The 24,899-nt window shown below is 46.0% G+C and overlaps 1 protein-coding gene across 3 annotated transcripts in view; it reads right to left on the bottom strand.

Annotated features, from left to right (window-relative positions):
* mef2b (myocyte enhancer factor 2b) overlaps positions 1–24,532 on the bottom strand; it is a 92,870-nt gene extending 68,338 nt beyond the window's left edge. Inside the window, exon 1 of one of the 3 annotated variants that reach the window (XM_069928569.1) lies at positions 24,184–24,532. The gene's annotated coding sequence lies outside the window, so the exon portion shown is untranslated. Of the gene's footprint in view, positions 1–5,170; positions 5,261–17,761; positions 17,784–24,183 lie in introns of those variants that run through there. The other 2 variants (XM_069928572.1, XM_069928571.1) reach the window with 2 other exon arrangements.
* Positions 24,533–24,899: the final 367 nt, after the last annotated feature.

Below are 24,899 nucleotides of genomic sequence, written 5' to 3'. Positions count from 1 at the left end.
TTGCTGTCCTGCACACGAAGGGGTAAAGCAAGGACCCGCAGTGAAGGTTAACATCCCTTTTTCAATAGTTTTATTGAAATTGAAATCCCATGTCAAAAAATAGAGTACATAAGAATACATATTAAAAAATAGACAAGTACAGCATACAGTATACTCAGATCATACCATTTCATCCACAGTACCCCTCATTCCTAATCAAGCATAGTAATATTTTATTATACAAAAAAAATCTAATCCCACTACCAAAACCAAAGCTGTTTGGCAAAGAAAGACAAAAAAAAAACCCTGTCACAGTAATAAATTACCTCATTAGCCAACACCTCTGCATTAATATCAGAGATTTTGAAAATATTTCAAAAATGATCCCCATAGTGTTTGAAAATTTAAATTGAAATCAGATATTGAGTATCAAATCTTCTCTAAATTTAAACATGACAATGTCACGTAAACATTGAGCATGGGAAGGCGAAGCAACGTCCATCTTAGCAACAGTACCCACCTGGACATGAGAAATAAAAGCTAAATATAGCTTACCAAATACTCCATTTTTTTTTTCCAATCTCAATTACAAATAAATTTCCTAAGAGCTTTGATAAGAATTTAGTAGATGTATTTTTTTAATTTGTATCCTTTATATAATGGTTCAATATTTAATAATTATGACATGTTGTTGAGAATAAGAGGAGCTCCTTTGAATAAAATTTAAAAAAGCTTGGGAACAGGACCTACAGTTTGCAATCTCATGAAGAAACTTGGTATATAATTTTTAATTTGGTTAATGCCTCATCTTCATGTGCTCACCACTCCTTCCTACAATTTAAAGTAGTTCATAGGGTTCACTTGTCCAAAGTCAAACTATCTTGCTTTTATGCTGGTGTATCTCCTCATTGTGACAGAGATGCTTCACTAATTCATAAGCCCGTCCTGGGAAATACTAGACATAATTCAAATTTTTTCTATACTTTTTAAAGCAAGGTGAACATTTCTGGGACATCATTGAAAGAAGTACAGGGAGTTCTTCCCTGGTGCCCTAACAAACATTCACACTTCAAACAAGATCAATTAAGACAAGCTTGGATCACCAGATTGCGAACTGCAAATTAGCTGTCACACAGTTCCCACATTTCAGGTACTTCATGGGAGTTACATACACATTTAAAAAAAAGTACAGTACAGGCCCTTCAACCCACAATGTGGGTAAAATAAAAATGGAAACCCTCCCTACTTCATATTCTTCCATTTTTCTTTCATCCTTATGTCAGACTAAGGGTCTCTTAAATGCCCGTAATGTTCCAGCCTCCACCATCACCCCTCGAAAGGCATTCCAGGCACCCACAACTCTTTAAAAAAAACTTACCCCAATGTTTCCTCTAAACTTTCATCCTTTCACTTTGTACAGGTATTTGCTGCTCCTATCCTGGGGATGTTGACCTTATCCAAGCCTCTAAGAATCTTTTAGACCTCTATCGTTACCTCTCATCCTTCTTAACTCAATGTTGTTTATTTGAGGTGAAGGTTTGGTTGCAAGAGCCTTTTGGGAGGAACCTCAGCTTTTCCTCGACTTTGTGCAACCACACAGTACTGGTGAGCTAGCTCCACACCTTTCCTCCCACATCTGGACACGGGTTCAGCCACAATTTGACATCCAGCTGAAGCAGTGCATCCACTGATTTAACCAGACCATCTGTTGAAGCACTCCAGCACCTGGTACATTGAAAGTAATGCAGGAAAATAAATCACAAGAAACAAATTAACATCTGCCCGAATCATGACCCATGCTTCATTTCGGGCCTGTGACATAATCCTTCTCACAGAGGATAGATTGTCAGGTGGAGGGTCCTGTGGCTCATCCACCAAGATCAAGGCATTTCCTTCCCTGCATTTTGCCCATTTCTTGTGACTGGAGTGTGGAGGGAATTTCCCATTTCAACAGCAGCTTCAGCCACCTCAGGGCACCCTAAGATGATGGGCAGTCAATGGACATCTTGGGGTGTCCTGATGCAGCAACGTCTATACAGCAAGATCCCGTATCTGTCCTCAGTGCTGCTGGTTGTGTCAGTTTTGGGAGAGCTCTCCTGGATTTAGCCACCTTTCTCAGAATCCATGGACCTCCAATGCTGGAAGTCCATGGATATCATCTGGCTCAGAACTAAATCAGGAAAATTTCAGGGTCAAATGCAAAAATCTCCTTGAATAAAATAGCACAGGAGACTATGATTTGGCTCACATCCCCTTTTTGAGAAAGCTCTCCAATCTGCTCATTCTTTACCTACAATTTTGCTCTTTATCAATATATCGGCTTTTCAAGTTATTGCTGGCCTAGGGCAATATTCTTTTAGGTGGTTATGGTGGAAGTAAATGAGATAATTGACAGGCTTCCAATGACCCATGATGTACAATAGTTACAGAGAGCACCAGCGTGAATCAGAGCAATGCTCCCGAGGTTTGCCAGGGCACTGGGTGACAGATCAGGTGGAGCTTTAGTTGACCTCAACACGGTTATCAAACATCTTCTCATACTCTGTTCTGGTCTCAGAGGTTGGATGCCCCAATTCTAATGCAACAGCGGGGACATTAAAGAAAGCAGGTTTTCCTTCAGCAGGCTGTCACTTCACCAGTTTTGGTTGCCTTTGCACAGGTTGAGCCTTTGAACAATGCTGAACAGTGACTGGTTGACGTGACATTGACAAAGGGGATAAATTATTCTGCTCGTTCTGCCTTGCACGCTTCAAGGTGTTGCGAGAGAACCTCTGACTGGAGATCAGCATCTCTCTACGTGACCAGTCTATGCTCTACAGCATCATTGCAATCTCTCTGCTACATTACACAAAAGCAGAATTCAATCTTGGCGCAATTACAAGTTTCCATTTCACCAATGCTGAGAAACAAAAAAAAAAACGGTCTTCTTTTCTCAGAGATGGAACGCAGTCAATGCGCAAGCTGTGCTAATAGTTAACCCTCGAGACTTTGCCAGTGCTCAGAGATCAGCCTATCAGTTGCTGCTATTGTCAATCAGACCCAAGAGTAGGTCTATTAAACTCAAAGCCTCTGCTTTACAAAACTAAAGTGTTGCAGTGAGTGTGATCAAATGATACGGTCCCTTCAGGTGGCCCACCTTCCACACCCTCTGGAGGGACAATTCCAAAAGTCCAGCTGAACAGATTTCTCCTGGTCTCAGTCCTAAATGGAGGCAGACACCAGAACAGAAGAGCACTCAACTCCTTAAGCCTGACTGGATACAGTGCACGTTCCATTCATTAATGAGTGGTGCTACTGAACGAAATTATAATTACAGCAACTATGTCATGGTACAACAAAACATGGACTTATCGGACTTGGAAAAATGTGTTGACAGACATTTCTCAGAATCCGAACTCTAACCCAGGAACTTACTGAACCTTGGTTTATAATGACTGACACCACATTTTGAAATTATGCCCTCTTATTAGAGTCTCCCCAGCCAAGCTCCCCTTAAGATTTTCTGGTTTGAATAGGGTCACCACCCATCGTCCAAATATAGAAGGCAGATACAACCGTGCAGCCTCTATGAAAAACATCACTCACATCCTCAAAATTAGCCCTGAGACCCTCCTTTATCAGGCAAGGCCTCACCAACACACTGTAGAATTCAAACAGGATTCAATGATTTGTGTTACAAATATGAACTTTCTTCTGATTTAAAATCAGCATCTTAAAAGTGATGCAATTGACCTGTCAACTCTTGGAGAGAACTTTGTCCCAAGTGTGCCCTCTCCATCAGGCAAGGCCATTCAGCATAATCAAAGCGGCTTTTTCAGATCATGGTGGATCCTGAACCTCATCTACCTCCCTGCTTGATCCCCACATCCCTCAGTCCTTTCGATCGGAGTGCCAACTGACAAAGGCCTTGGTCCCACACTGTATGGCGGAGCAAACAGCCCATCAACCGGGCCCACCAATTCCTCTGAGCTCTTGCCTGCACCCTCCTCAATCACCTCCCCAGCCCTGCTGCAGCTCCACCTTGGGAGACAGAACCCAAATCCTTTCACTAATGTTGAACTACATGGTTTTGCAGCCACATTCTGTGGCAGGAGGTTGGATGAAGGCTGACCCCCAAAGAACCACATGCTGCTATCTCTTCCCACTGCCCTGCACCCAAGGTTAGCTCAGCCACCAGGACAAACAAGCTTGTGGGATCTTTGTGTCAGAGGAGGAGAGATGTAGTCACCATATTAGGATAAGAGCTTTGAAATGGAGGCCGAGAGAAAGTGTTTTTTAAGCAGTGAATGAGCGTCCACCCAGCTGATAGAGCACAGACCTTGCGGGAGATGGGAATGGTGTAGACGCGTCCATGATGGACAGGGATGATGGAGCGGTACAAGGCAGTGGCCCCCACACATGCCAGTGTTACCTAGTACCATCACCCCGAGAGGTCTCACACTTTTGCTGAATGTGGTGAATTCATCCTTCACACATAAAGCATTGGGAGTTTATAAGGTCTTTTGTGGTCTTCATTCTTGAATAATCATCAGGTTGCCTGCAATGCACTAGAGTGAATGGGAGTCATGTGTGTTGTGTGAGTGAAGTCACTCATACTGTAGTCCCAGGTACACCCACAAGACCATAAAACCACAAGACATAGGGGCAGAATTAAGCCATTTGGCCCATCAAGTCCACACTGCCATTCCATCATGGCTGATTCACTATCTTGTCAACTCAATTCTCCTACCTGCTCCACGTAACCATTGATAAACCTTCCTAATCAAGAGCCTACCTAACTTTGTCTTAAGTATCCCCCATAACCTGGCCTCCACAGCTGTCAGCAACAACAAATTCCATAGATTCACCACCCTCTGAGTAAAGAAATTCTTCTGCATCTCCGCTCCAAAGGGATGTTTTTGCATCCTGAGGCTGTGCTCTCTGGTCCAAATTTCCTCACAACAGGAAAAAAAATCCATATCCAGGCCAAGAACTCAGTCAGGCAGGAGAAAATTCAGTGACAATCTTGCACCCTCACTGCACTGAAACATACCAATTATTAGCTCCCAACTTTAAAAGCCTATTTAAATTTACAAACCAGCCCTGGTGGGATTTGAACCAGCATTCAACAGGATAACTTGACCCAAGGAAGGCTTGGGGTGGAGGGGGGAGAAACAAGGTCAATTAGTGAACTTTCCCCACAAATTTTTACCAGCAGTTTCCTGGAACCAGCCCCACTAGGCCCACCCTGAGTAGCACGGCCTCTTGCGATGGGTTAAGGAGCACCACTTGTGAGCCGACAGCCATTTCCTTCCCACACTGGCAGTGATCCAAGGAATGAACGACGTCACAAAACAGCTCAAGTTTCAGGCATTTGAAGACAGAGTACTCACGGCCTCCTCCTGTGACCCCTCCCCACTGCTTTCTGGTTAAAAGCTATATTTAGATTGGGACTAACAGATTCAATGACAGCAGGGTAATGTAGCGAGATGAGATTCGCAGTACCTGTACCTCTTGCGAGAAACACACACACACACACACACACACACACACACACACACACACACACACACACACACACACACACACACACACACACACACACACACACACACAGAGATGGAGCAGCAGGAAGCTTGGTGGTTGATGGGTAGAGACGTGGGTAGAGACGAGAGAAGGCAGAGGGAGTCGGCCAGTTGTGGATGGAGCAGGGCACTCAGTAGTCACCCCTTCACACTCAGAAGAAGTGTTCAAAGATTAGCCGAGTTCCTCCAGTATTTCAATGTATTTTTACTACATTCACAGTGCCTTCAGACTTTCGTGTTTCACAAACTAAGATTAGCACGGCTCCATCACCCACAACCCATGCCAAACATCAACTGCTCTGGACTGGCCTACAGTAATTCAACTGGGAGAATGGAAACAAAACACCAGGCAGAGGAAACAGGAGAGTTCCCTGTGCTATTGATAGCATTGCAACAGGAAGTCAATGCAGCCTCCGAGAATCAGAGGTTAAAGGGTTAACCCCAGGGTCAAAGGGTGAACCACCTGGCTCAACTCCGTGGACAGCGCAGGGGAAGCCTGACCCCATTCATCCCGATCATTCACTCCCATGGAAAATTCCACTGCATTTGCTGTAATAATCAGCCCCTGGAGTTTACTCATACCAGACAAGGAGCTCCTCCAGGCATTGGGAAGAGTCAGAGCTGAAAGAAAAATCTGACAGGCATTTATCGTCATGAGATAAGAAATCATAAGATAGAGGAGCAGAAGTATGCCATTCAGCCCATCAAGTCCTCTCAGCCATTCAAACTGATCCAGTCAGCTCCACTCCCCTGCCTTATCCCATAACCTTTGATACCCTGACTATTCAGATAGCTAGCAATCTTTGCCTTAAATACACCCAATACACTCCACAGCCGTCTATGACAGCAAATTCCTGAAGTTCTCTGGCTAAAGAAATTCCTTTTCGTCTCGATTTTAAATGGGGACTCCTCAATCCTGAAGTTATGTCCTCTCATCCTTGATTCCTCTACCATGGGAAACAACTTTGCCACCTCTACTCTTTCAAGGGCTTTCAATTCAAAATGCTTCCATGAGGACCCTCCTCATTTTTCTGAACTCCAAGGAGCACAGTCCAAGAGCCAAAAAAAATGTCCTTCATTTCAGAATCATTCTTGTGAATCTTCTGAATCCTCTCCAATGCCAACATATGTTTTCTTAAAAAAGGAATCCAAAACAGTACCCTGAACTCCAAGTGAGGCCTCACCAGTGCTTAATAAAGCCTCAACATCACATCCCTCTCTTGTGTCCTATTCCACTAGATCCGAATGCCAGCACTACATTTGCCTTCTTCACCACCAGCTTCAGGGTATCCTGCACGAGGACTCCCAAGTCATTTAGCACCTCAGAATTTTAAATTTGCTCCCCACCCAAACAGTCTGCCCTTTTATTCCTTCTACTAAAGGGCATGACCAAAACTTGGCATCTAATGGCACACACCAAGGTCGCACCACAGCAGTATAAAAACTTACTTGTGAACTATCTGCTCTTCCTCAAACCATCCCAAAAGATTCATTGCATTCTCTCCCTGATCTCTCCACAAGCAATGCTCTAACTTGATTTAACTCAGTGATACACTGGGTGAAACATATTGCTGAACACCTCCTTGGATAGACTGTGCCAACAGAGCTGCCACATCAGCACCACAGATGGTCAACCCGGCTTTTTCACATCAGCTCTCCAAAGAGGGACCACCCAACCCAAGTCTCCCAACTGAATGTGGGCCTGTGGCCTACGACATGGGTGAACATTTTAGGATTTGAATGAAGCATCAACGCCAATCTGGGAGGGAAGTCCATCACCTCCTGCGTCAACCAGCCCTTCAGGCAGGAAGCCATTCTGGCTCATTAGGTTAATACTAGCTCACCTTCTACTCAGTTCCCCAAAATCCAATTTACCCCAGATTCCCATCAGCTCCACCCAGAGTCTACATTCACCCACACATTCACAAAGGCAGATTACATTGCCTAATTAATCTACTGACCCAACATCTGGCATGTGGGAGGAAACTGGAGCTCTCGAGGGAAACCCATATAGTGACAAAGAAAATGTGCAAACTCCACACAGACAGCACTGGAAGTTGGGAATCAAAACCTGAATCTCTGGAGCTGTGACCCCACTTACTGAGGATGGGAACAGAATTGTTTGGGTCTCTTTCCACATGTAACCAAATACAATGTAATCAGCCTTGGACACATTCAGATACTAAAGGTGGTTTAGTCATTACTCCTGTACCTGGGGAAAGTGGAGGTGCTATAATCTAGCCTCCCTGCATACAGTCATGCAGACTGTCAGTGCCACAATCATCCTCCAACACCTCAGGGACTCGGTCTGTATTCTGTTTGTTAGTGGACACGAGTCTTGTGCAGAGAGCAATCTGTCCATGGCCAGGTCAGCCTCGCTAAAGTAAGAACACAATGCTGAGAAACTACCCTGCCAATTTCCTCCCCTCCACCATTTTGTTCAGGCACCTGCCTAAATTTGTTCATACCTTGATGAAGGGCTCAAGCCAGAAATGTTGGCATCTTTATCTTTGCTGTATAAAGTGCCCTGTTTGACCTGCTGAGTTTCCCAAGCATTGTGTTTTTACTTCAATCACAGCGTCTGCAGACTTTCAGGTTTTTAGTCCAGCCTCACTGAGGATGCGACCCTAGGGTGATTAGGAAAAAAAAACCCTTTCACATTTGGCATCCTTAGAAACCAATGAGCAATCTATGACTGCTATATATAGTCAGTCTTCAATGTGTCTCCCACAGTTCATAAGCAGCACAGAATGGGACTATCACAGTAAAAATGCCCAGTCTCCAACTGCAATACTGTGCCTCATAAGCTCCCCAATGAGCTGGAGTTCACCTGCAAGCAAGAGGTCTATCATCTCCCCGCCAAATCCAAGGTCGCCCAGGTTCAGTTACAATACACAGGTGACACCTGCACACTTGTTCACACAGAGGCTGTGTTCCAAGGCACTGGCACATAGATCCTTTCACTGAAGCTCACAGGCTACTGGGCAGCAATGTGCCTATCCACCTGCACATTCGAGACAGGTGGACAACTTCAGAAAAGGTCAGATGGTGTCTTCCATCAGTAGGATTAGGTAAACTGCTGTCAGCATTCGCTCTCTGATAGACGGATTGCATTTAACCAGTTCCAATGGCAGTACACATAGTCCACACTACACCTCTCACACCAAACCCCAAAGCATGCAGTCTCCTCTGGTGTGGTGTGAAATCACCAGGAGAGTGTTGGAACCCACTCAAAATGCAGTGGGAGCAGTTCCCTTTATTTATTCATTTGTTGGATCAGGATATTAAATGGCTACTTCTAATTGCCCTTGAACTGGGTAGCTCAATGGCACTTGGAGTCCAACGTGGAGCAGGTTGTGAATCACATTTAGGCCAGATTGAACTAGAGTAACACAAGGAGATCCTCACCCAAAAAAGAGAGGAAAACAGAAGGTAGGAAGTTCGGGCCAGCAAGTTTAATACCTTTGGTGGGTATAAAGTTGGAGTCAAAAATCGGAGGCACTAAGTCATCATTTAGGAAATCGGAATGTGATCAAATCTTGACAGACATGGGATCACAAGAGTCTAATCATGTTCGATGAATTTCCTTAAATGAGGGCACAACAAGGGGAATTGATAAAGGGGAACCTGTTGATATAATGCATTTAGATCTCCAGAAGGCACAGAAAAAGGCTAGTGCACAAATTAGGAGCCCATGTTGTTGAAGGAAGCGTGTCAGCACAGGTCGAAAACAAGCCATCTGATAGAAAGCAGAGTGTGGCAATAAATGGGTCCTTTTCAGGCTGGTGGATGCACAGGTCTTGGCCCTGTGTTGTTTACATCGATGGCCTGGAGGAGGAAACAAAATGCAAGGTTTCCAAGTTTGCCAATGGTATTAAACTAGGTGAAAGGAGAGATTGTCATGACAACATTGCAATCTTGCAGTTAGATGTCAATAGATTGTTAATCAGGTGAGAAAAGGCAAATGGAGTTTAAATGGAGTGACCATTCTTTCTATCAGAGGAATGGAAGAGTCAATATTATCCGAAAGGAAGGGAGCCTGCAAATGAGTTAAGCTCAGAGGGTTCTAAGGGTTCTGGTGCACGAGTCAGAAAAGGTCAGCAGATCCAACCAGTAGTGAAAAAGGCAAGTGACACTTTGGTTTTTATTACAAAGGGTCTTGAGTTTAATAATAGGGAGGTTTCGCTCCACTATTGGGTGTTGTGAGGTCCAACGCTGAAATACTACCCATGGTCTGGTCCCCTCATCAAAAATATCTGGTGGTATTGGAGCAGTCCATGGGAGATTCGACAGGGATTCCTGGGAAGAGAGAATTGTTCTGTCAAGAGAGGACAGACAGTTTGTGTCTTGGGAGTTTAGGTCTTGGAGCTTAGAAGAATGAGGGATGACCTTTTTTCAAAAAGGTTAAGCAGAATCAACAGGGTAGGCAAGAGTAAAACTCGAAAGTCCACAAACACCAAGGTTGGAGTAAAAACGCAATGTTGGAGAAACTTAGCAGGTCAAACAGCACACTTTATGTAGTCATACATCAAGATATGATCAAAACGTAGACAGACGCCCGAACAAATTGTTGGAGGGGAGGAAACCAACAGGGTAGACATTGGGGGAATTTTCACTACTGGGAGAGAGTTGGACAAGGAAAGAAACTTCTCTCACAGGGTGGTGAATCTCTGAAATTCTCTTCCCTGGGGATGGTGGAGGCCAGATCATTCAAGGTGTGATGGATAACACATCCATGGATGTTATCCATGGATAACAGGGAATGGAGTTATGAAGAACTGACTCAGGAGAGGAGCTGAGCCCAGCACAGATCAACTGTGATCATGTTGAATGATGGGGCAGATAGCCTACCCCTTGTCTAGTCTGGTTTTCTTGTGAGGACAGCAGATTTCATCCCCTAAAAGTTCATGATATCTGGTAGGTTTATGAGCTTTCCTCAAAATCCCAGATAATTAAAATTCCAGAACTGCTGTGAAACTGGTTCCCTGGTTTGTTAACTTAGGCATCGATTACTGGTCCAGAAACTCAAAGCCACAAACTTGCCACAACAGCAAGAGAACTATGGTTAGCAAAAATGGGGAACTGAGAGCATTTTTATGAGTGAAAAAGCACAAACAAGAGAAGATGGTCATTCTGGAAGTTGACAAATTCTCAACTCTCCATGATCTACATCCATCACTTTCAAGATTGGGGGCAGTAGAGTCAGTGGTTATTAATAACCCTTGTTATTATTGTGCAAAGTTCCACAGATTCTAAAATCATTCCTACAGATTGAAGAGTAACCAATGTGAAGCCTGATGTAAGGAAGCAAGAGAGTGAGAGGAAAACAAGTAGGAGGGAGAATAGTCTGACAGAAATACTGGAAACCACACTGTTGGATGTAATGGTGCCCAATTAATAGGACTGAGCAGTCTATGCAGAATTACAAAAGGGTGCTCGGGTTGGATTGATCTACTGGGATCTATCTGGGAACAGATCAGAGAGAATCAGTGCATGTATTTATTTTTTTGGTAAACTTTCAGTCAGGAAGCTGGCCAACTTGGTAAGAGCACCCACACCCCTCTCCACCCCTCCCAGCTGATCCTGTTGAGGACTCACTAATGATGTTAGAACCCTCTGGAGTGGAAGGCAGTGACCCTCAACCCCAAGGCAGTGCCCGAGAAGTGGAGTTAACCATTGCAAACCCCACTCTAGGAGCTGGAGCAAGAGAGGAAAAGTAACACGGCTAATGCTCCAGTTTTGATGCCGAGAGAGTGCCACATCATTGGAATTCCTCTCCTTCAGATCAAGTGTTGCTTATAAAGTCTGTGTGTCCCCTCAGGTGGACCCAAAAAAATCGAGGGCTTCATTTAAAGCATCAGCAACCATATCTGAAGCAACTTTCAAGTCAGAGGATTTGAACTAATATTGCCCCTCATGATTTTTTTTGCATGTCTGCAAGTTCATCCTTCTTTCACTCTGGAGGAGAGCCCCAGCCAATTCAATATCTCCTTACAATTCAAGCCCTCAAGGTCTAATAATATCCATGTGATCTTTTCTGCACCCCCTCCAGCTTAATCTTCCTTGTAGGATAGCAACCAGAACTGCTCACAATACTCCATGTGCTCTCTACCACCCTCACATGATGTACCAGCTCTTGAGCTCAAGACAAGTGTGCAGATACCTTCTCAGCACCCATGTTGGCATGTTCAGAGAAATCTGTGGTTCTTTTCCCAAGTGTCTCTGTTCAATAACTCTCTCCAGGGCCTTTTTCACTCACTGTGCATGCCTTGTCTTGGTGCAAGTTCTCAAAATGAGTTTATAACTAAGGGAGTGAAACCTTGAAGGTGGCCTCAGGCCTGAAACATCTGCTATATATTTTTGGATGCTGCAAGACCTGCTGAGTTCACTTCAGGAGGGGGATATCAGGAGAACATGAACCAGTTCTCATCGAAGGGGTCAGCAGTGAAAAAGGTTAAGAACTTCAAATTCAGGGAGTCAACATCTCTGAGGATCTGTCCTGGGGCCTCCACATCAATGCATTCGCAAAGAAGGCTCGCCAGTGGCTACATTTCATGAGGTGGAGTTTGGGGAGATTTGGTATGTCACCAAAGACTCTTGCACATTTCTACAGGAAAGCATTTGGACTGATTGCATCACTGTCTGGTGTGGAAATGCCAATGCACAGGACAGAGTTGTGAACTCAGCCTGCGCCATCATGGCTATTGATCTCCACACCATTAAGGACATCTACAAGAGGCAGTGTCTTAAGAAAGCAGCCTCTATCCAGAAAGACCCTCACCACCCAGGCAATACCCTCTTCTCACTGCCACCATCAAGGTGGTGGTACAGGAGCCAATGGCAAGTAGACAGCTTCTTGCCCTCTGCCATCAGATTTCTGAATGGACAACGAACTACAGATACTCCCTCGCTTTCTCTTCTCTTGCACCAATTTATTATTTTAAAAAAATATAATTCATAGCAATATTTGCATTGGGACGCTGCTGCAAAACAACAAATTTAGTGACCTGTTCATGACAATGAATTCTGCTTCAGCATTTCTGTGCTTTTATTTATGGCTAAGGTAGGTCAAACTAGCAACAATGACCTGATGCTCCCTAGGAATGGTTCCAAAGTGCTGAGTCCTGGGATCTCCATGCTAATAGACTATTTCAACAGAGATGTACCCCGAATGTCTTTATCTCAGAAGCATTAGCAAAATTCTAAACCAATTTTAAAGTCGGAAGGATTTTGAACTAATATTACACTTTTGGGAGCCCCCAACACATTACAACCCAAAAAGTAACATATCATCACTGTTATAACGTAGGAAATTTGGCTGTTGATACAACGCCAACAAACAGTGAGGAAGCAAAGATCAAACCATTTATTTTGTGAATCACTGCCTGGCTCTTTGAATCAGTGCTTTCCCCTCCCCCCCCACCTCCAGTGAGAGAAGCCTAGATCTCCATTTTGGATTTAATTTGAAGGTAGGTACCCCTGCCATTATTGATCTCCCCCAATTCAGGTGCAGCAGATTAAAATGCAATATCTTCTTCTGGCTATCCACCCTAAAGGATGATGATGGTTCCTTTCAGTCAGTTTGTGGGGTTTGATATGTACATCCTGGAGTGGCTGTACAGGCCGATCCTTGACAGGAACTGCTTGCCACATACTTGACAGGTTAGGCCTGGAGGGGCAACAGGGGCAGAAGCTCTGTTCCCTCTTGAAGCTTGTACTCAGCAATGTCCACACCTTTTATCATGGCATCCCTTCACTGTGAGGGATCTTGAGCCACATTCTCCCAAGTTGATAGGGCAATGTCAGCTTACTTGAGGCTCCCACGCAGAACATCCTTGAACTGTGGTCGCTGGTCTCCTTGTTTTTGGGTACCACTGGACAGTTGGCCGTACAAAATGTCCTTGGGCAGTTTTCCGTCAGCTTAGCGCAGTACAATGCAGCTACAGTAGAGTAAGCTCATTGTAACCTTGAACTCTTCAATGAAGAATTAGAGTTTTCCTTTGGAGTTTGTGACGTCTGAACAACTGCCTGCCATTTTCCTGTGCTGTGAAAGTTATTCTTTCTTGGTTAAGATTTTACTCACAATTGCAAGTTCTTTTTTGTTACAGTTGAAGGATGAAATGCATGGTTTTCAAAAGGAAAAAAAAACAAAAGAGAAAGCTGTGGGGGGGAAAAGCTGGGACTAGATCAAAGACTGACCAACTTGGGCTGAATTCCCTCACTCTGGAGAGTCCATGTTAGGAAATAGGTTGGATCCTGGTTGTTCAGCACAGAACTGGGGTTTGGGCTGTATTTGGAGATGTGGGGGGGGGGGTGAACCCTGCTGTTTGTAAGGATCCTTTCCCAAATGTGTTAGCCAACCTTGATCTTCTCCTGGTGAGTAGATCTGAGAATGGTACCTCCTTCAAAAGTACTCATTCACTGGGTGTGGGAACCACTGGCAGGGCCAATGTTTGCTCCTTGGCCCAAAATGAGCGTCTTGCTGGCTAGTTCAGACGCTAGAAATGTGCAGCCATGTTGCTGTGCATCAAGAATCACATCTAGTCAGCTCCTGCCGAGGACAGAACATTTCTGCTTCCTTGAACAACATCATACATCTGACTCCCAGGAGGATTAACTGATCTTTGCACAATGCTCCACTTATGAAACTCACCTCCACAGATCAGCTACATTGACTTTAGGAGATTTGATAGTGTGAGGGCTCTGGGCTGTGCACAAAATGTTCAGCACTGGTGAATAGGAGGAATTTCTTCCAACGTATTTAAATGCAAGACTTTTACGTAGTCCACAAAGTGAATCTAAATTCCTCAGATCTCTGTGAGATTTGAAATAAGCCCTCCAAGTTATTATCCAAGCTGTAAGATTACTCTGTCTTATTGATTACTCAGTTTGAGAATACAGGCATCACTGGCAGAGCTGCTGTCGTGGGTAATTCTGTCAGCCTGCTTTCTGGTTAGAGTTTGAGAGGATGCTTTGGAGTGGTCAGACATCCACTCTGATGGAAGAAAGCCCATGGGCCAGACTCAGTAAATCTCACGTCACTCCTGAACAACCATTGATGAAGCAGCATTCTCATTTTTAAAGACAGTTACTTTTACTGATGCAAACACAATTTCAGTCCTATGCTGCCAAGACTTGATCTCCTAATACAACAATAATGTCAAGACAACTCTAACATGGAAGCTGAAAGCCATGATTCAGAGACACAATGCACTTTGCAACCAAGCAGGTCTTTTTCATTGCTAGTCATATGTAGGAAACAGTTGCAAATTTGCGCACACCATATCCAACGAACAGCAATGGAAAGTGACCAGATAATTTAATTAATGCTCAGTGAGAAAACCTTGATTGGGACACTGGGCCATTATGGCAAACAGGAACTTGGTCAACACCTCAATGAAAGACAGTACCACTGACAATGCTGCTCTTCCTTACAACTGCACTGAAATATCTACCCAAATCTTTGTACTCAAGCATCCAGAGTGGGACAAAACCTCGATGTTGTGTTTCAGAAAGGAAAATACTATCTGCTAAGGAATAACCAACCCTGGAAAATGGAGTTCCACTTTATATTGGCCCAGTGGGCTGCTGCCTCTATGCAGGACAGACACTTGTTAAAGATATACTGAGGGAGCTCCACTGAGACTCACATTGGATCTAGACCTGGGAGTGCTGATGTTAATGGAAGGATGGTCTCCCAGATCAAAAGTCCTGATGCCTGGTCATCAACAAGTTCAAACTGTATCAAAACACTTTTCAGGTGAACCAAATTCAGTTTTAAAAAATGAAAAAGACGATTCAGTAAAAATGAAAATAAAATCTTTAAACAGTTGGGAAGGACAACCCTCTCAGTCTGTTGATGTACGTGACTATGAGCCAAAACAAGATGTTGCCTCTCAAACATCCCCAGAGGTTACTAGCCAGTCTCCCTATTCTCTTGGTGCTCCTGCTTCAAGGTAATGGAAGGGGGGGGGGTGTTGGGGTGGGCTCACTCTCATCAAGTGGAGAGTGTGTGTTCTCAGAAGTCTGCTGAGGACAGCGTCTGATTTGGGTTTTGATCCTTCAGAGGATGTGGGCAGAATGAGCATTTATTGCCCATCTTCTGCTCAGCCTTTTTGGAACACTTCAAAGGGATATTAAAAGTAACCCATCTTGCATGCCTGGAGTTACCCACAGGGACAGAACATCAAATTTCTTCAGCTGAAAGGCTTTACAACCAGTTGTTGATTTCAGCCTCAGCACCATAGTTTATTCCAAATGTGGCAAACTGCATTAAACTATTAAACTTCCCCTGTGCATGGTGGGGACTGAGCCAGTCAGCAGAACTGCTGTGAACAGAACCACAACACTGAGGCATCACCGAGTAAAGATGTGGGAGCAATACCTCACTTTGTTGAGTGACCTGTCAGTGGTTACCGTCTGGGCTAAAACTGATGGCCTCGTGTTGGCTGAGCAGAGCCTTGGTGACGAGGAGGATGGTGTGGAGAAGAAATCAAAAAGGGTGCATCAGAAGGTAGCACAGTATCCCCAGTTCCACCCCAAAAACCTGCCACAATCCCACTCTTTAAAAATAGCAATGATAATTCTGGGAATTGCCAAAATTTATTCTAGTTCTAATCATCTGTCTATCTGCTTTGCTATTATTGAGCCTCCACAGTGAGATTTAGAATCACATATTTATACGTACACACAGCACATTTAATTGCGTTTAAAAATATAAACCTTGTAATTTTCACATTCTGATGTCAGACTGCACACTGACACAAGCTGTAATTTGCTGCCTCCACAGTCAGTTAGGCAGGGTTTTATTTAGAAAGCACTTTCTGCCTCTCTGCTCAGCTGAGTCAGAAGTTCTTCTCAAACTGCTGCTCTGCACCCCACAGGGAAGCGACTGGGCCATGTTACTCCAGAGGCAATGGTGCAGCAACAGGCCTTTTGGTCCATCTGCAGTGTGCTGCTTCCATCTCACCTGTTCGGTACAACATTTCCAAGGACTATCTCTTGCTGTTTGTTATTGAGAAAGACTACTCAAGATCAACTAATGATGGGCAAGAAAAGCCTGGTTCCACTGTTTCCATCTCCTCTACCCATTTCTGTTCTTACCTTTCTCTCCAATTTTCCTCTGGTCTCTCCCTCCTCTGTTCAATACCCTGCCATTTCTTTTCCCCAGCTCCTTTCCTCCTTTGTATTCAAAATATTACCCCCTTTTTATTAGACTCGACAAGGGGACCCGACGTGAAATGTTGACTGGCCATTTCTACACCCGGACACTATCCCACCTGCTCTAGCAATTCATTGCTTGCTCAAGATTCCAGCATCAAATTTTTGTGAATCTTCAGAAAAGTAAATCCTTGGGTCTTTTCAATGAGGGTTTAAATGCAATCTCATTTTTTCTCTGCATTGCACCCCACATTTAGGATTGTCTCTTATTTATATGCTCCCATTGCATGAACTTTAGTTGTCTTTAGAGGCTGGAACTCACCAACACAAAGCGAGAATGAAACCCTGCTGGGAGCACATGGGAAACAGATGATTGTTTATGTATTTACTAGGCAGCTCAGTGGCACAGCAAGCAGAGATGCCACCTCACCTCTCTGGCTGCATAGGTCCAACCCTGGTCTCCAACACTCTCCATGTGGAGTTTGCATGTTTCCCCCTTTGACTGGGTTTCCTCTGGGGCTCCAATTTCCTTTCCACATCCCCAAGAGACACGGGTCGGTAGGTTAATTAGTTGTTGTCAATTGCCCCGATTGTGTGGGTGGGGAGTGGAATTGAAGAGAGTTGACGGGAAGGTGGGCAGAGCAATACGCGATTGGTATAATGGATGGCTGATGGTCAGTGTGGATTCGATGAACAGTGGGCTGGAGAAGCCTCAACTTTATCCCATGAGATTTAACAAGGTCTCCCTTCCATTTTCATTTCATCCTCAGAATATTGGGGCTTGTATTTCATGCAAGACCCAGGGTCAGAGTTTACTGGAAGCATCAAATGCTCAGGAGTGAGGGTTAAAGCACAAAGTTGAAAGAGGATCCTCACTGAGCAGGATACATCCCCTTACTCATTCAACTGCATCAAATTCAATTTCAGTCCCACAGGCATGAAACATCAATTGTGAGGGAGGGGGTGTAGTTGGCTTCCAAACATCGAGGGAAGAAGGTCCCTAGCCCTGAGTAGGATCCAAGAACCCCAGAACGAGGATGGCACAAATACTCTGTCACCTTGAGGCCAGGACTTGATTTGAGCTCGAGCCCACTCTGCATCAGAGCAGCTCGCCTGCCTCAAGGTTTCCTTTGTTAATCGGTAGATGTAGTCACAATCTGGTTTCCCATGGTTACCACCCACCAACACAAGGCTGTCATTAAACCACAGAATGCAGGTGTAAGCACTGAACGCTGTTGGCTGCCGAAGAGTAGAATCAAGTCAAAGGCAGAAGCTGGTTGATGAGTTGCCATTTGACAGGACAGTGGGGAAAGAATTTTACTCTCTGTCTAACCCATGATGACCTGACTAGCAAGAATATAACAGAGAGCATCGTCCCAGAATCTAACCCATGCCTGAACTACCTGGGAGTGTGTGGTGCAAAATTAGGTGCTTGAAATTCAAACATACTTTTGAGAATTCTCTCACCTTAATGAGAATAGTTGGTTTCGATTTAAAAAAAAAAGCAAGATAATTTTATTATATCCAGCTCTGGTTCCCTTTTCATCACTGGTCTAGTTTATGTCAACACCAAATCCAATCACCATTTCTTGACAAAAATGTCCTGTCTGGTTATTAAATGGAATAACAATTCAGAGAAATCCTGTGCCCTTTGCAGTGCACGTCAAAAGAACCAAAGACTTGTTGATCCAAACCAAGGCTTTTATTAACTAAAGACTGGAGTATATTACAAGTAGGTCAACCAGTCCAGAATAACCTGGTCTGGCTAGGAGCAATCCTTCAAGACCTGCCAGTAGGTGTGGCTACACTCTCAGCCAATCACAGTCACCCTATACTACCATCTGTACATATGTACATATACACATTGCTGATAGAATCTGTACTATCACATCTTTATTGCCTCAACTAACCTGCAAAGGAGCTTTCTTTCAACTCCCCTAAACCCCTTATCCAACTTCAAATGATTCCCAGCTCTGATGTTGCATGACCAGCTGAGTACTTCCAGAATGTTTCACTTTAATCTTTAAATCAGAACAGATTTTTCCCTGTAAATTCGAGACAGTACTCCACATTGCAAATGACAGTAGAACTGAACTCTTGCACCAAAGGAGAGGCCTTTAGCCAGGCACACCACAGCCATCCTTTCGATAGGCCTTTCCTCATTGCTCCTGTTCCTTCTCTCCAGACTGCATTTTCCAAATCCAGTAATTGTTCATTTTTCCTCAGAAAGATTTGGTGTATCTGCTTCTATTACCCATTCCTCCAAGCCCCTTTAACAGGCCACACTTGTATCTCATTGGGAAGTACTCATACGCTCACGCGTTAAGAGCTTCTGGAGCTCCCTGTGGTGCATTGGCCATTGCTCTCATGTCCCCCATTCAAATTGATCACTCCTTAAATGTCAGGGACAGACTCCAGAGAAACAGCCAAGACCACTAGCCAGGGCAAATCCCCTCCCCCAAAATCCCCTCCCCTTCCTCTCACCCTCAAAGCCTCCAACCCACCTCACCATCTATCTGGTCACTTGCTCAGGAAATTCTGGACCATAATCCTCTCCCAAACCGGACAAACTATAAACAGAGAACCAACTTTCCAGCCAATGAGATTGACAACTGGTCGTCTGTTTACTGCAGGGATAATCCTGCTCCTTGGAATAGTATATTGGGATCTTTATATTCAGGCCACAGCAGGGGATGCAATACCATAATGGACAGTTAAACTTCAGCCACACATCTACACAGTACTTGGCATCATGGTCTGCATTGCTTTCTCTTCAGACGAAATGTTGCAACCCTCCTACTTCCTTCACTTCTTGAGAGGTTGACATTCACCACCACAAAACAAGACGATGACAGCAATGCCCCTGAGCAAAAGCATTCCGTACAATGTTGGTGGGGTAGCTGTGGGCTTCTGCAGTTCCTTTCAGAGATCACCGTCTTGGACCCTGGGAATGCAGAAAGGAAAGAGGCCCAGCCCACAAACCCCACCACGGACATGGCAGCGTTTCACCAAGACTGGTCTTTCATGAACTCGAGCATTGCAGGTTGTTGTCCCCCGCCTCCCAGATGGGTTTTAAGCATGTCCATTGCTGTCACGTGGAACATGCAGCACCCGTCTGCATGCATCAGTCCCCCAAACAGTACCCTTAGCCATGGTCAGATAACATGAAGCGTACGTTGGCGGGGAGGTGAACAGTCCCCAGCTCCTCATTACTCTCTCCTTACTCCTGAGCTGCCAACATGAGCTCCAATACAGCCCATTCTCTGCTGGAGACAGCGAGGGCCCCAAATTTGTGCCTTAACCATCCACACATGCTCATTGCAATGTCACATTTTGTTCCCTCTTCATTCCAATCCTTACAGGGCAGCGGCACTGGTTTATGGGACAGAACTTTCGAAGCTGAGACACTCCAGCTATCAGGTTTATGTTGGTGCTTTTAAAGGGCTCTCTATTCTTTAGACCCCGCTTCAAAGATCCAGCTTACCTCTGCTCATCGAAACCGCTTCTCGCAGTGGGATCCCAACAACGCAGCCATGACCACAATTCCTATTCCTAATCCCCAAGGCCCTCAGCTTTACTCGGACCCCCTGAACCATGCCTGGAGAACAAGCCTAGTTCAAGTCTGCCCAGATACACCATGGGCACATCACTCGCCACAGAGACCAGACTGAGAAATCCCCTCTTCCACACTCCCACTGTCCTTTCCAAAGGTAAAAGCACAGGAAATTCTGCAGGTCAAATAATGCATTTTATGTAGGATAAAGATATACAACCAACGTCTCAGGCTGCGCCCTTCATCAAGGTGTGAGCAAAATGTAATCAAATGTCCGAATTCAGGCTCAAGCCCAAAACGTTGGTTAGTATCTTTATCTTTGCTACATAAAGTACACATTTTGGTTTGCCCATTTTCTCCAGCATTGTGTTTTTACTCAGGCCTAGATTAACCATGAAGCAAAATTAGCACATACTTAGGGCACCAAGGGTAGGGGACACCAGAGGTTTCCCTCCCCACCCCCCCACCAAGGGTCCGATTTACCATGGTGCAGCTGAACTGGGGCCTCACAAAAAGCACCCCCCCCAACAATAAATGGAAAATATATATTCATGTTATATTTAATATCATTGGGGATCTGGCCTGAAATAAATCTGTATTTTTAATCTACAATCGAAGGGGCGAGGGGGAACCATTGTTGGGTTGTGCTTGGCCTTAATCAGTTGGCCTTAATCCAGCCCAGTTTTTTCCCCCCCCAATTACCATGTCTGCAGACTTTCGTGTTGAATGTCCGTCTCTGGGAAAGGATGTCTAAGTATTATGTTTGCACATTCTCCCAGAATCATGAAGGTGAACAACCAGGAAACAAGCGTTCAGCCAAACTTGTTCATGCTGACCAAGTTGGTCTCATAATGCCCATCTTCCTTTAACCCAGTGCTTTTCAAACTGTCCCTCCTACTCACATCTCACTTTAAGCCATCCCAATGCCATCGGTGCTCTGTGATTAGTAATGGATTGCTTAGGGTGGGAAGGGAAGGTTGAGAATCACTGCTCAAGACCCAATTGTTACTGAAATATTTTGCTTGAGAAAAATTGTCATTGGCCCATTTCTTTTGGAGTGAACCCGTGCACATAACGAGTCAATGAGGTACGATTAAAACATTTCCATTCCACTCCACATATCACCTTAAGCTACCCCTAACTAATCACAGAGCGCCTATGGCCTAGGGAATAATTAACGTGGTGTGCGAGTTCACAGAGAGTCTGCAGACAAGTGGAGAAACTCAGCAGGTCAAACTTTATGCATCAGTTAAAGATATCAAGGCAAGATGTTCTTTTCAACGGTTCCCGCTGTAACCCACAGAGGACTGTAGATTGGATCTCCTCCCTTCCTCCCCGCGACACCTGGACTAGGGGCTCACAAAAAGCCCCCCCCCCCCACACGGACACTGCCGCATCTCTCGAGCCGCTGAACCTCTTCCACGCCTTTGTGATGGAAATGCTGCCGTCGTTCCGCCACTTCTCCCGAATCCCGCCCGCCCACTCGCTCCACTTTGGCACCTAGTCCCCATGGCTCGCCGACGCAGCCTCTACCCCGGCCTGAGCAGGCGGGCGAACGTCGAAGCCTGAATGGGCAGTGGACCGTCTGGAATGTGGGGTCAAAGGAAGATACATTGTCAGGAAATTTCCTGAACATCTCTTAGGCCCAATCCATGATGCAGGAAAAGACTGTGGGTGCAGCGGAGCCCAGAACCGCGGGAATAGACCCCTGCACCAATTATTTTATTTTAAAAAAGGCCAGTCAACCCGTGCTCCTTTGAATTGGGATTTCCACCAATTACCCAAGTTTATTTCACCCCTCTCCTGATTTAGCCCCAGCCAGAGACGAACCCGCCGCTGGGATGAAACATTCGCTTGTTTCTCGCTCCGCTGCCCGCGGAGAACGGTGGTGAAACCTGCATCCTCCCTCGCCTCTCGGTGGGGACACGGAGCTGGTCCAGGTCAACGCTCTGCTCCGTTTCCCTGCAGACACCAAACAGGAGATGAGATGGTGCATCTGCGAGAACACCTTGGGGGCTGCGAGCTCAGGTCCTCCAGGACATGTGCACACTTCCTTTAAATGCCTTGGCTGTCGCCAAGCCACCCGCTCGTGTTCGCGGCCGCGTGTCCGTGCGTGTTCCTCAGGCTCTGGCTTGGCTGGAACCGGACGGCGATCCTCATCCGCGGCCGGACGCGCGCCTGAATACGGGGACAAACGTCAGTCACAACCAGCCCCAAGAGGGATGTTACCAGGATGGAGTGTCTCCATCAGGAACAACGTTTGGGTCTGTCCTCACTGGAGCAGAGTAGGGAGAATGGGGACCTGACAGAGGTACACAATTCTGAGGGGCGTAGAGAGGGAACAGAGAGAAACTTCCGCACTCGAGAGACGTTGGTGAACGGAGGACAAGGGTTGGGAGATACAAAAAAATTGTGGCGGGGGGTTTGTTTTCCCAAGAACATGGAACGGCAATAGGACCGAGCCATCCGGCCCATCGTGCTTGCGATAAATACACCAAATTAGACCCAAACTCTCGACCCCCATCTCCATTGCCTGCCTCAATACACAAGGATCAGGAAGGCCCTGGCCAGGCGGACGTGGAAAGTCTCTGCCCTCGTTGGAAATCCCAACGCCTGGAGGCATGATGGCCGAGGGTCTTGTTTCTACACAACGACTCAGGTGCAAGAACAAACCGCCAGAGGAACTCAGCAAGTCAGGCAGCATCTGTGGGACTGGGGTGGGTAGTTGACAGATGAAAGACCTGAAACGTCCAGCGTTATTTTTCCTCCATAGACGCTGCTCGACCCAAACATTTGGTTTGGTTTTTTTTTTGCTCCAGATTCCAACGCCTGCGGAGTCTTCCAGTCTAACGGGATTCGACTGCATCCTGGGTTCAATACCCGGCGCATTCCCCTGATCCCCGGGCCGGCTCTCCATGTTCAACCCTCAGCTCTCCAGGGAACTGAACAAATCGCTGGGGAATGTCCCCCCAACTGGTTCAAAGCACAAGAGCGCTGCCATTCTGTAATGTCTCATCCTGTGCATTATCTGGCAGCGTTCACCGGTCATGCATTGCCCCCCCCCCCCCGATCTGTACCCGCCCCAGCTGGTTTTAAAATTTCATCTTTCTTTTCAATTCCGGCTTGGTCCCACCCTTTCCTCTTCTCCAATTCCGGCCTTTGGTTGGCGGCTGGGCCACGACCTCTGGATCTCTGTCCCCACCAGCCCTACTCTCGGACGTTCTTCATGCGGCTCCATGACAAAGTTTGATCGATGACAGTAGGGAAAGAGCTTCAGGAAATGTGACTGTTAAAATGTGTTTAAATGCAAATTAGAAACAAACATCAGTGGAAGCAAAAGTGAGCAGTGGTTTAAAGACGTCATTTTCAAAGTGCTACACAAACGGCTGGTCCAGAACCGCGCTCACCACCGCAGGCCCGTGTGGATTCTGGACACGGGCTGGGCTGAGGGGTGGTTATTTCAATGAAGAGCGCCGGCATGAATAAAAATGGACCAGTCGGCCTCTTGTACAAACTTTCTGCTGGACCCAACGCCGCCGACGCTATTCAAGAGGAAACATTCGTTCTGGTTCTACGTTGTCACCTAGAGCCTGTTTTAAACGGTGTTTACAAATTAAGCCTGTCACTCCTGGACAAAAGCAGCATCCAATCATCACCTCGGCACACGCTCACACTGATGGTCTGAAGACCAATACATCGCCGCAGCGAAAGCAGCGGTGATGGTCGCTGGTTTGAGCGAGTACCGGGAGTGAAACTCCGTTCTTCCTACAACACGGCTGAAGTCCGACGCGAGTTAAACAGAGGTGCCGACTCCCCAACTCCAACCACATCCATGCATTTATATCAGCGGTTGCTCATATTTAATACTATCCACTAAGCGGTTCGCAGTTCCTTATTTTTGTTTGGTGATGTATAAATGCCACCGACCTGACACTGTGAACTCGATCGCTCCCGTATCCACTCCTCCAGCGTTTTCTGATTAAAATGTCCACACGGAGAAAGAGGGACATCCAGCTCGGATTATAAAGCGGGCACGTTCGTGTTAAACAGATGAACATCAGACGCACCGCCTCGTGTTCCTTCGGGGTGCAGAGGGCCGAGTGCCGGGAAGGCCGGTAGGAAGGAACAGCCTGACTCAGTCCTTGTCCGGTCGCATGACCCAGTGGCCGAAGCCGACGCTCAGCTCTGCCGGAGCGGGTTGGTTTTTGGCCGCGGGCTCCGACTCGGCGCCCACGTGAGGCTCCAGCTGATGTTTGTTACAAAAAGTTGCAGCACGGCCGCCTCCGCCCAGTGGTCCGCCCACGGACTCTCATTAGCATATTAGCCCTGCCCTCGCCTGCCATTCGCTGCTCCACTTCCGGAGCCGCAGCCTCCTCTCCTGTCATTCGTTCCCTGCAACTCCTCCTCCCCCTTTGGATGACGCGCCCGGCAAGTTCTCCCGCCTGTCAATCATTTACCGCTTCATTCAATTTCCAAAATATATTTTTTTATTTATCTGGTTGTCCCAGTGTGAAGCCGCGTCTGTGGGTTCGGGCCTGTGCCCTTGGCCGGAGGGAACAACCCCGCCTCACCTCTCATTGTCGGGTTCGTGGACCAGGGATAGACCCTCAACGACCGGCCAAGAGAATTTCAGCCGGCCGCCT

Source organism: Narcine bancroftii, chromosome 3 (assembly GCF_036971445.1).
Source record: "Narcine bancroftii isolate sNarBan1 chromosome 3, sNarBan1.hap1, whole genome shotgun sequence".
In the NCBI taxonomy this organism is placed as follows: Eukaryota; Metazoa; Chordata; class Chondrichthyes; order Torpediniformes; family Narcinidae; genus Narcine; species Narcine bancroftii.
This window is presented reverse-complemented; position numbering and strand designations above follow the sequence as displayed.